Source organism: Mus musculus, chromosome 6, assembly GCF_000001635.26.
Source record: "Mus musculus strain C57BL/6J chromosome 6, GRCm38.p6 C57BL/6J".
Lineage (NCBI taxonomy): Eukaryota > Metazoa > Chordata > Mammalia > Rodentia > Muridae > Mus > Mus musculus.
Window position 1 is genome coordinate 47,562,290 of NC_000072.6, and position 13,559 is coordinate 47,575,848.

Below are 13,559 nucleotides of genomic sequence, written 5' to 3' on the forward strand. Positions count from 1 at the left end.
ATGAGAACAAAGAAGAAACAGAAAGCCATAGCCCGGGAAGAGACTGTGAGTGAAAGGCATCAGCTACTGTCAACTCAGGGAAGCATCAGCCCAGGGGAGAGTGAGGAGGAGACATCAGCTGTCATCAACCTCAAAGGGAAGCTGAAGACTACTTCCGAGACTACCTTACTTTTTCCTCAGGACTTAAGGAAAGAAAGGGAACAAAATCCAAGTTTTTAATTAGCTAGGCCTTATGGTAAGGGCAATATACATACTTAAATTCAAGACCGCTTTTTGGTGAAGCAAGAAGGAAAAAAAAAGGAATGAGTTAAGCAGCATGTATTGAGGAAGCTCAACAGCAAACATGGTTTCATAACCAGTTTGAAGGGCAGAGGAAGAAGACTGAAGGGGACACTCTTGAGAAAAAGTGTCTCTCACAAGAGGGTCAGAAATAAAAACAAGAATGGGCCTAACATCTTCACGCAAGTATTTAATGAAACCTAGGGAATAAACTAGGAATAAATCTATTCCAGATTGTAAACTGCTTCCATTTTTGATATTACACATTTATGTCAAAAAACCATTACATACTGGAGTCTCCCTTGTAACAAAAGGCTATTATCTTGGATTTCACTTTCATCTAATATCACTTTCACACTTCTTCCTAGCAGAAATGTACAAGCATTTCTGTGTGTGTGTGTGTGTGTGTGTGTGTGTGTGTGTGTGTGTGTGTGTGTCTGTGTCTGTGTCTGTGTCTGTGTCTGTGTCTGTGTATGCATGCTGAGGGAGGGGAGTATTTTTGTTGTTATTTTGCTTTGAGGTAGAGTCTCTCTGTGTAGCCCTGGCTGGCAGGGAATTTTCTATTGAGACCAGACTGGCTTCAATCTTACAACAATCCTACTGCCTTGGCTTCCTGAGTAATGAGATTATATGTAGCTTTTCAGGAGGACTAGTGTGATGCCTAATCTAATCTTAGTTGTAAACTTCACTACATGTAGAATTAACTAAAACCCAAAGGGCTAGGTATGCCTGTGAGAGATTTTTTTCTTTATTAAATCATTTCAAGTGAGAAGACCCACTTCTCACCCTGACCTTCAGGGTGTGAAGACAGATACATCTTTACCCAAATCTTTTGAGAAGGAAGATCTACCTTTAATCTAAATAAACATCTTCTGCTGGAAGCCTATATAAAGGACATGGAAGAAGGGAACTTGTTCTCTGCCTGCTTGCCCTGGATCTTGAGTCCTTCACTGGCATTAGAGCATACTTCTTCGGGATTCAGGCATACACTAATGACCAGCTAAAACATCAGGCTTCAATGACTTAACAACTTCTAGATTCTTGTACCTTCCATTTGTAAATAGCCATTGTTGGAATAGCTGGACCACAGCCTGTAAAACATTCTAATAAATCTCCTGGATGGATGGAACCATCCATCCATCCATCCATCCATCCATCCATCCATCCATCCATCGAGTTCTAGAGAACTCTGACAGATTTTGGTACTAGAAGTGGTTCTAGAGCAACAAAAATATAAGGATGAAACTAAGTATCTTTCTAAAATAGGCATCTCACTTTGTCAATACTAGTTACTGAAGCCTTTCATGTAAGCTCAGAGAGTCCTGAATGATGAAAGCCCATTATGTGTACTATTTTACAAATTAAGGAGACAAATACATTTGATTATCCTGATTCACCAAATGTGAGAGGCAATGGATTTGGTGACTCTGTATATAAAACTTTGGACAATTTGTGGAAAAATAAGGAAAAGGATGACACTGGTCAGTTGACCTTAGCATCACTAGATAAACTGACAATGGGAAAGAATGAGCTTCACGATAAAATTAATCAACTTCTATCATCTCAGAATTTAGTGAACTCACCAATGAACTCAGCAATAAAAATAAAACTGACCAACTGTAGGTTTAGTCTAAAGCAGTGGCTTTCAACCTGTGGGTCGTAACTCCTTTGGGGAATCACATATCAGATACATATCAGATATTTACATTACAATTCATAACAGCAGCACAATTACACTTATGAAGTAGCAATGCAATAATTTTATAGTTATGGTTTAGCACAACATGAGGAAGTATATTAAGAGCCGCAGTTTTAAGAAGATTGAGAACCACTGACAACAAAGGTTTCTAAGTATGCCCTGGAAGAGATCTTCTCTCTAGCAGCCATAGAGCTCAAGTTACAGAAAATCAAACCAAAGCCCCCATTATAAATAAGACTGAATAAATTACAAATAAAATTCAGGTCCCAGCCTCAGAGGGTGTTAAAATTAAGGGCATTACTGGTAAAGAATAGGATCCTATACTTGATATGCAGATATGTAGGAGGACCCTATTGAAGCTGAGAACATTGAACCCTCAGATTCTCAAGAGTATGCTGTGTAAGACCTAATCCTCCTGGGAAGTCCCAGAAGACATGACCTTCACCAGTCCTGTAAGACCAAAAATGGTGAGGGGTACCAGCCCATTTGAAGAGCTTTGTTGTTGTAGCCCTTTTCCTTGTGTCAGACCTAGGGTCTGAAGCACTGCTGTTCAGTTGAATGAACTTAATTCAGTGGGTCTAATTGGACCCTGAGGTCGCATGGGGCTAAGTAGCAGCACTGAATCAACAAAGACAATGTGACTGTAGTTATGGTTTGGGCAGCACAGATAAAACTATGTCCATAATGACCTAACCTTTAATAGGTAACACAGAAAATCTGATTTTTACGGTGGTATGACTCATATGGACCTTTGGTACTGTCTAATCATATTATTCCAGGCATGAAACATTCTAGGAAACCTATTGCATTTTTGTTTGATCCATATAAGCAGAAAAATTCTCAAACTAAGAAAGCCTATAATTGGATCATGGGAAAAGAAATCAGCCCATAAGCCAATTTCTAGACTTGAGCCAGTTTGCCAAACCAAAACGCCTTGAATGAGGGGACTGCCAGGTTCCCCTGAAGAAAGACCTTGATAAAATACCCAAAAGTTTCACTGTTAACCGTTCTCAAGTCCTTTCCCAGAGGGCCCTACAGCCTTTGACAGGGTTAACTGTACACTGGAGGAAAGGAAACAATCAGACTTCCCAGGATCTACTGGATACTGGTTATGAATTGTCACTGGTTCCAAGAGACCCCAAGAAGCATTGTAGCCTTCCAATTAAGTAGGGCCCTATGAAGGTCAGGTGGTTAATGGAGTTTTGGCTGAAGTCCAACTCACAGTAGGTACAGTACATCCCCTGAACTCATCCTTTGGTTATTTCCCCAGTCCCAGATATATAATTGAAATAGATATTCTTAGAAGCTGGCAGGATGCCCACTGGTTCCCTGACCTATGTAGTGAGGGCTATTGTGGTTAGAAAGGGTAAATGGAAGTCTTTTATTAGAGTTGCCTCTGCCAGAGAGAACAGCTAATCAAAAACAGTATCCCTGGAAGACTGCAGAAATTAGTACCACCATCAAGGACTTGAAAAGAAACAGAAGTAGTGGTTCCCACCACAATTCCCTCCAACTCCCCTATCTGGCCAGTGCAGAAGACAGACAGACATGAAGAATGACAGTTGACTATCTAAAACTACACTGGTAGTAACTCTGATTGTGCTGCTGTACCAATGTCCTTATCTGAGCAGATTAACACATTTCCTGGTATACGGCATACAGCTATTGATCCAACAATTAACTTTTTCAGTACCTGTCTGTTCCTAAGCCCCAGCAGAAGCAATAGGCTTTCAGTTGGCAAGACCAGCAGTATACCTTTACAGTTTTCCTTGAGGGAATCTATCACCTCTCCAACCCTGAGTCATAACTTACTTCTAAGGGATCTTGATCATCTGTCTCTTTTGCAGAGTATCATATGGTTCACTAAATTGGCAACATTATGCTGACTGGACCAAATGAGCAGGAAGTAGCAACCACTTTCAACTTGTTGGTAACACATGTGAATCAAAGAATGGGAAATAAATTCAGCCAAAATTCAAAGGCCTTCTACCTCAGTAAAATACTTAGACGCCCACTCTTATGGGACATAAAGAGATATTCTTTCTAAGATAAAGAATAAGTTATTGTATCTGGCCCCTTCCACCACCAAGAAAGAAGCACAATGTTTAGTGAGCCTATATGGATTCTGGAGACACTTGGGTGTGTTAGTCCAGCCTATATACCAAGTGACTCAGAAAACTGCTAGCTTTGAGTGGGGCCTGGAACAGGAAAAGGCTCTTTAACAGGTCCAGGCTGTTGTGTGCAGACTACACTACCATTTGGACCATATGATGTAGCAGAGCTGATGATACTTTGAGGTGTCAGTGGCAAATAGGGATGCTGTTTGGAAAATTGGGGCCTCTATAGGTGAATCACAGAAGACACTTTGGAGCAAGGGTCTACCATCATCTGAGAGACAAGTATCCTCCCTTTGAGAGACAGCTCTCGGACTGCTTGGACTTTGGTGGAAACCGAACATTTGACAATGTGACACCAAGTTACAAGACAACCCAAGCTGCCCATCACGAGCTAGGTATTATCTTACTGACCATACCATGAAATAGAACATGCACAGTAGCAATCCATTATCCAATAGAAACAGTATACATATGATCAGGCCTGAGCAGGTCCTGAAAGCACAAACAAGTTACCCAAGAAGTTGTTCAAATGCCTAAGGTTTCTATTCCTGTTACAATGCTACCTGCTCCCAAACATACATGTGTATATATAACCTCATATGACTAACTAAGAGAAGAAAAGACTAGGGCCTGCTTTACTGATGTTCTGCATATTATGCAAGCACCAACCAGAAGTGGACAGTTGCAGCATGACAACTTCTTTCTGGAACAACCCTGAAAGTCACCAGTGAAAGGAAATCTTCACTAAGGGCAGAACTTCAGGCAGTACACATGGCGTTTTGAATAGGAGAATGTGTGATTATTCACTGATTCATGTTTGTAGACATTGAATTGATTGAACAGTCAGGGACTTGGAAAAACCATGATTAAAAGATTTTAAGAAAAACATCTGGGGACTAAGTATGTAGAGAGATTTCTCCAAATGGGTGAAGAATGTGAAGATACTTGGTGTCCCATGTAAATACTCATCAAAAGTTGACTTCAGCTGGAGGAGCTCAATAATCAAGTGGATAAAGCCTCTTTTCCTAGCCATCTCTGTCACTACCCAATGGGCACATAAACAAAGAGGCCATGGTGGCAGAGATGGGGATGATACGTGAGCTTGAAAACACAGACTGCCATTCACCAATCGTGAACTGGCTATAGCTGCTGCTAAGTGCCAGATCTGCAACCAATACTGAGGCCCAGATATGGCACTGTTCCCTGAGATACCAGTTAACAACCTGGTAGCAGACTGACTACATTGAACCACATCTTCCATAGAAATAATAACACTTTGTCCCTAGTGGAATAGATACTTATACTGGTTGTGAATTTGGCTTTCCTGTGTGTAATGCTTCTTCCAAAACTATCATCTGTGGACTTACAGAATGCCATAGCCACCATCTTGGTATTTCATACAGTATTGAATCTGGCCAAGGGACTCATGTCATACCTGCGAAGTATAACAGTGAGCCTAAGATCATAGAATCCACTAGTCTTACCATGTTCCCTACTATCCTGAAGCAGTTGGCTCAAAAGAAAGATGGAATGGTCTTATGAAAACACAGTTACAACACTAATTAGTTGTCAGCACCCTTGGAAGGCTGGGGCAGGTGTTCTCTAGAAGATGCTATATGCTTTGAATCAGCATCCAACATATGGTACATCTTCTCCCAGAGCAAGGATCCCTGTGTCTAGAAACCAAGGAGTGGAAAAGGGAATAGTTCCACTCACTATCATGCCTAGTGACCCACTAGGAAAATGTTTGCTTCTTGTTCCCATGACCTTAAATTCTGCTGGTCTAGGAATTCTGGTTTCAGAGAGGGGAACATTCTTGCCAAGAGCCACAACAAACATCCCATTGATCTGGAAGCTCAGACGTCCCCTAGGCCTCTTTGAGCTTCTGATGCCCTTAAACCAACAGGTTAAGAAAGGAGTAACAGTGTCAGGAGGGGTCACTGATTCAGACTAAAAAAAAGAAATTGGATTGCTTCTCCATGACAGAGGTAAGGAAGAGTATGTCTGGAGAGCAGGAGAGATCCTTCAGGGCATCTCTTGGAGCTACTACACTCTCTTGGTGTTAACACTGACTGTGGTTAAGGTCCATGGAAAAACCCACTAAGGTGCTTGCTGAATATGGAGGAAACACAGAATGGGTAACAGAGAAAGGTAATTATAAATACCAGCTAAGTGGCAGCCTGACCAGTTCAGCCACCAACTATATGCCCAGATCCAGGGCTTTGTGTTAACCAAGCCCAACATCTACGCCATCTCTGAACTGCCAGAGAGAATGAAGGGACTGGTGAAGTGGTAATTTCTGCCTTTGTTGGAGACTCAAGTGTGTCCAGTGATGTTTTTCTAAAAGCTGTCTTATGAGGATGTTTTGCTGAAGCAGACATGTGAGAGGATGTTTTGCTGAAGCAGACACGTGGTATTTTTCTGGAAGCTATCTGGTAAAAGGGCATGTGATGTTTTGCTGGAGTGGGCACTTGAGAGGACACATGTTTTAGAAAGAGTATAAATATAACCCAACAGACAGTGGACGACACTCTGGCATTGGTTCTCCTTGCTGGTCTTCACTGGGCTTCCCAGACACTGGTCTTTGCTGATGATGCTATTGCCTTGGTGCGCCTTGCTTTCTTCCATGATCTTCGCTTGTTGTGCTTCATAGAGACAAGTGCACCAAAGAACTTCTGGTGGTGTTCTGGCTGCTTCTTGTAGCTTCGGCAGACTCATGCCAATTGGCAGAGCCTGGTGGTTTCTTCTGGACTGAGCCACTGGTTGATGTGCATTTGATGTTTCTCTAGTGAACTTGTCTGTAGACAACGAAGATTGGAATAGTCCCAAGAAACTGTTCCAAACAGGTCCATGTCCCCCTTGTCCTATTAGCCATTTTCCTCCTCTACCTTTGGTCAGTTGGGCTATAAATTTTTATATTTAAAAAATAAAAGCCTGATCCTATAGATCCAAAGCTCCAGGATCTCCATGACACAGGACAAAACCAGGATATCTGAGAGAGGTCCTAGTAAGAATCCAGTATTCACAATATAGCAGAAGCCAGACACCTTGAACCAGACCAATGACTCATTGCAATGAACATTTGCAAGTAAAGATGGGTAGGCAAAAGGGTGTACTGTGGGACACACTTTGATACACTACAGTTTCCCTATTTTTTTCCTTTTGGTGAGGACGTTACAAAGATGGAGGACAGGTATAAAGGGATAGGAAGATGGGTGGGGTTGGGGTACATGACTTGAAATTTACAAAGGATCAATTAAAAATATAAACAAATGAATAAATAAATGTCAGCTAAGGCCACATAACCAGTTACAGAGATAAGAATTATAATTTACGGGCTGGTGAGATGGCTCAGTGGGTAAGAGCACCCGACTGCTCTTCCGAAGGTCTGGAGTTCAAATCCCAGCAACCACATGGTGGCTCACAACCATCCATAATGAGATCTGACTCCTCTTCTGGAGTGTCTGAAGATAGCTACAGTGTACTTACATATAAATAAATAAATTTTAAAAAATAATAATAATTATAATTTACGTAAGTGTTTCTGATATATTTTTGTTTAGACTATAAAGATATTTGTGTTTTCTTTCCTCAATTTATCATGAAATGTAGCATCAATTAAGAGACTACCAGTGGACATTATTTTTAAGTGTGAGATCCTAAAAGAATGTCCCTCAAGGAACATTGCCACCTATTCTAAGTTTATAATGTGTTTGTATAGAAGATAGTTATATCATGTTAAGTGTAAATATGACCTGGTTATTGTTTTCATTTGGAAATTAAGCATGATATCAAAAGATATGATTGTGTGCCAGGTTGATAAGAGATGGACTTATGATTATTAGTCTAGGCTGTCAAGTTGACTACACTTGAAATTAACTAAAACCCAAATGGCTAGGCCTACCCATGAGAAATTTTTTTTCATAAGTAAATTATCTGAAGTGGGAGACCTGCTTCTAATCTGGATCTTTGGGGTAGAAAGATTCATCTTTGATCTAGGCCATACCGTCTGCTGGCTTCCTATACATGGAAGAAGGAAGCTTGTTCTCTGCTTGATTATTCTTGCTCTCACTGGCAAGTCCATTCTTTCACTGGCATGAGAGCCTACTTCTTTAGCACTCCAGCATATACTAAAGACCAGATAAGACAGCCTCCTGGACTGAACAACTACTAGATTCTTGGGCCTTCTGTTGGTGGATAGTCATTGCTGTACTAGCTGGACCATAGCCTGTAAGTCATTATAATCACTCTGTACCTTTACATAGACAAACAGACTGATTCATTCTTCAAGTTCTGTTCCTCTAGAGAACCCTAACCAATATAATTAGGCTCCTTAACACTCTTCTTTGCATCCTCTTCAGAAGCTTGACCCTAAATGATGGGGATCATAAACAATGATCCTAATCCTATGATAAAACCCAAGACAATCTGACTAGGCCATAAGGGTAAAATATACCCAAAATTACATGCTATTCTGCTAAAAACCAGTTTTGTTAAAACACTGGAGATCACAAAGCCAGTACTAAGACATAAACTACAAAATACTCAAAAAGCTAGGTGTGATGGCAGGTGCCTATAGTCCTATCACTTGATAGACAGGGGAATAAGGACTTCAAGGGTTCAAGGTGAGCCCAGACTATGAAACCCTATCTCAAAACATAAATCTAAATCATGGGGGTGGGAGGTGGGGAGTGGGGGGTGGGAGTGGAGAGTGTTAAATTAAAACACTCAGAAGAGAAGAAAGCAGGAAGGGGGCAGAGGATAGACAATGGGACACCAAGGCATATGTATGTGCAGTCTTACGTATCTACATCAATAATAGTGTCATGGAAAGAAAACTAAACCGTTACTACAACTAAAAGGAAAGACTAAATGACGAACACAATATTATGTGAGTTCACACTATCTGCAAGTTACGGCAGCAAATCTATTTCAAAAACTGAATGAAACAGAGCAACAGAGACTAAACACAGACAAGGCTGTCATAACCATAGAGTGAGCTACATTTAGATTCTGGCACAGGAGATCCTGTAGTGTCAGCAGCTTCTGCTAATTTTGCCAACAGATAGTTAAGTGCTCTTTACTGTTGACTGACTAGTCAACATAGTATTGAAGCAACTAGACAGCTAAACAAAAAAAGTTCACCCTACCTCCACACAGTTTATGCCATGAAAATTCCTATGGGTTAACTAGTTCATAGACTACAAAACCAAAAACAGAAAACTAAAAGATGTGTATTTTATAATCCAGAAGACTTTCTAAGCCCTTGAGGAACATAAAAATAAAAAATTTAAAGTATAACCAAATATATCAGAGATAACATGAAAATGTGAAGAATAAAAAAAACTAAACCCCAATCTAACTTGGGCCAAATGCCAAAATAAGTTCAAAACAAAAAGAAGGTGGAAAGATGGCTCAGTGGTTAAGAGCACTGGCTACTCTTTAAGGATTAATTCCAGGTTTAATTCCCAGAACCTGCATGGTGGTCTACAACTATCCAAACTCCAGACCAGGGTATCCAACACCCTCTTCTGACCTCCATGGACACCAGGCACACAAGTGATGAACAGACATATATGCAAGCAAAATACCCATAAACATAAAATAAAAATTTTAAAACACCCAATAGTATGCATACACACACACACACACACACACACACACACACACACACACACACACACACGGGAGGGAGGGAGGGAGGGAGGGAGGGAGGGAGGGAGGGAGGGAGGGAGGAAGGAAGGAAGGAAGGAAGGAAGGAAGGAAGGAAGGAAGGAAGGAAGGAAGGAAGGAAATTAGGAAGTTTATAATGGAGCCTAAAGTGATCTCTAGATGGTTAAGATCACTGACTGTTCTTGCAGAAGACCTTGTTTCAGCTTTCATCACCCACATGGTATCTTACAAGTCTCTGTAACTCCAATTCCATCCTCTTCTTGATTTCTCAGGTACGAGGCACACATATGCAAACACACATGCAGACAAAACACTCAAGCTCACTGAGTTAAGGCAAACTGCAACACAACTTGTATCTATCACTCTAACAATATCCTGTGTAAAAAGGCATTTCCATAAAGAGCTAGTGGGAGGGAGACAGATGAGAGGGCCCGTTTCCCCTGGGACAGTCAGCAGTTGGTAAGCACTGATTACACATATGTTTAAAATCACTATTAGTGGGCCTGTAGGATTGTTCTGAGGGTAAAAATCAAACCTGCTACCATGCCTTAGTATGCATGGTGGAAAGAGCTAACGCCCACATACACACACAAAAATAAATGAATAAATAAATACATAAATAAAATGTAAAAAAAATCTAAGGTGCATTCTTTCAAAAAATGACATTAAGTTGTTTATTTCCTGTAAGAAGCAGACAGCTAGAAATAAGAAAATTTGACTTCCTAATTCTCAGCTGTTGGACAATTCTTGGCTGCCTTGACTATAATGATTTACCCCTTAATGCTAGCACCAGGTGTCTACGTCACACCTTGGACATCTTAAAATGACTGCAGCATGATCATAGCTGACAGCCCTCGCTTCTGAAGGCAGCCAGGGCTGTTTTGAGATAGTATCAAACTTTTTGCCATCACAAGCCTGGATGAAGTCCAGATGACACTGCAACCAGCTTCACCTAGGCCAGACAGGGATCACTTTCCCAAGTCATCTAGCCAAAGGGACTACTCTGACTGTGACTAAATACAAGGCTAGATACTACTGGTACCCTATACAAACCTCCATTAACACCAGTCATAGTTAAGAGGCAAGGCTGATTGGTCCAAAATAAATGCATGAGACTGATCCAAACAGCCTTTCTTCAGCTATGCCAGCAGGCTATTAAAGCTCAGTGAGTGGGCTAGAAGATACTCTCCTGCGCCTTCTTCCCTGTTATTGCAACATTAAGCCCAATGAAAGCTTCTCTCAAATGGTCTTTCCTTGCCCAGTGGTTCAAGCTTCACTGGAAACATAGAGAAAGTATGAGACCAGAGCAGTGAAGCAGCAGGGGCAGGGACTGCCTCAGTCACGTGGCTGAGCTGTAGGGACTGTTGGGACTAAGGGCATACACTACCACACTAGTTTTAAAACTTTGAGTTCTCAAAAATTACAAGAAATCTGCTACTATATTGAACTTACGGATGTTTCAGAGGACTGAAATGTTGCTAAATGACAATGTTTGGGGAATAGAGTATACTGACACCTTAGCTACACTAGGATTTTTTTTCTTTACAAATTGTAACCAGAACTTTCTCTTGACACTCACCTAAGTAATGTGCATTACAAGGCAATAAGCCATGCAATCACGTACTTATTTACATGTAAAATAGACCTAGGTTTTTCTTTAGCAAAAATGGTTATATTCTATTATTTTAATAGAACTTTATTTTTTTAATCACTTGTAAATATCAATAAGCAAATAATTTTAATCACCTCAAATATTACTAGGAAGAGCAAGCCTACACATATTAAAAGTTTAAAAACTCTTCATGAATATAAAAATCATTATATACATCTAATGCTATTTCTATTGCAAACAACTCTACACTTCAATACTTACCAAAATTCTCTTTTCATAAGACACAGATGCTTACAAATACATCTTATTATACAAGAAGTATACCTGGCATGTTGTTATCATGTCATTTAGGCATTACCTGAGCAAGGCATTCACGGTATTAAAAAAAAATTTTTTTTAACATAAAAATAATTCAGGGCAAGCATGGTACCATGCACTTTTAATTCCAGCACTCAAACCTCAGAAGCAGATGGATCTCTGAAGCCAGTCTGGTCAACAATAGTGAGTTCCAGGCCAGCTAGAGCTACATGGTGAGATCCTATCTCAAAACAAGCAACAACAAATTACTGAAGGAAAGAAAAAACACCTTATAGTTTTTAGTGTGTGTGTGTGTGGGGGGGGGGGATTGACAGATGTACAAGAAATACACTAAGAACATCAAGGGTAATACCAATTTCTTCACTAAACCTAGAAAAAAACGGCTAAAAAAAAATGAAGGTTCTCAAGTTTTTCTAGTTGTTAAGACAAAGCAAGTCACTTGGAAACTATATTCTGATAAACAGCCACATGATAGCAATACGGTATGTATTCTTTAGTGTTGCTTAATGACATATTGATGTTGGGTAATTCTTTAAAAGATTAACTGAAGACCAAAGAAAATGAATGCATAATATATCACTGTCTTCAAGTCAGAAATATTTTTTTAAACAGAGAAAGGAATTAAAGAGATGGCTCAAGCATATTAAAAGCCTTTATGGTTCTTACAGAAGACCTAAACTCAGCTCCCAGGATCCATGTCAGGTGGCTCATAACAGCCTGTAACTTCAACTTCAAGGGATCTATCTGATGACCTCTTGTTGCCTCCCCAGGCACTGTACTTACATGCACAGTCACACACACACACACACACACACACACACACACACAGAGAATTGAAAATAAAAACCTTTTAAAAAGAAGGAAATATATTCTGAATTAAAATTCTGTGGCCAAGATTGCTAAGATTATTTCTGAACCTCAATAACAAGGAAGTATGCTTAAAAAGCTCCACAAGGACAAAATCTGAACTCTTTAGTCTTTATCAAAATTACTAAGATAAAATATTCAAAACGTATACATCTACAAGCAACTTAAATGGACTCAGCAGGGTGTGTGTGTGTGTGGATGGGGGAATAATTAAAGAACTCCTGAATTTAAGAGGGAATGGGGAGGAGGAATGGAAACCATGTAAAGACAGTACTCCTGAATGAAATACTCAAAATGTTTAAAAAGACAGCAGACTAAACTTTAAAAGTACTTGCTGCTCTAATAGAGGACCGAGTTCAGCTCCTAGCACCTACAAGGTAGCTTATAACTATGCATAACTCCAGTTATGGGAAATCTAATATCTTCTTCTCATCTCTTTAGATACAAGGCATGCACATAGTCCATTCACATACATGTAGACAAATACTCATATACATAAAATAAGGATTTTTAAAAGATCGGGGGTTTCACTATTATAACCATGAATTTGAAATTACAAATATTTGTAAAATTATAAGTCAGACTTTAAAGACTTGTCACCTAAAAACTATAAAGAACTAGGAACTTTTCCAAATCATGTATTCTTACCAAGACCATATCACCATGAACATCACCAAAGTCACCATGTATATAGTATTATCTGTGAAAATGCCACTGAATCATCACAGAAGCCTTTGAAGCCTGTGTGTCACACAACCTCCACAAGCCTCAGGTGACAGCAAATTATGGCTTGTTTATTATAATACTGTTATATATTAAAATGCTCGTTGAAATAATTACTTTAGAATAAAAAGGTTATCTCCATGTTTATGCATTCATGAATAATCTATGATAGTATAATCTTAATTCCAAATCACTTGCTTTTCCTTGAATTTACACTCAACACCCTTTATCATATCTTTCTATATAAAAAAAGGCACCTAAACAGAAATGT

At 39.7% G+C, this 13,559-nt stretch overlaps 1 protein-coding gene across 16 annotated transcripts in view; it reads right to left on the reverse strand.

Annotated features, from left to right (window-relative positions):
- Positions 1 to 13,559, reverse strand: part of Ezh2 (enhancer of zeste 2 polycomb repressive complex 2 subunit) — a 64,997-nt gene that overhangs the window by 32,016 nt on the left and 19,422 nt on the right. The window lies entirely within an intron of this gene.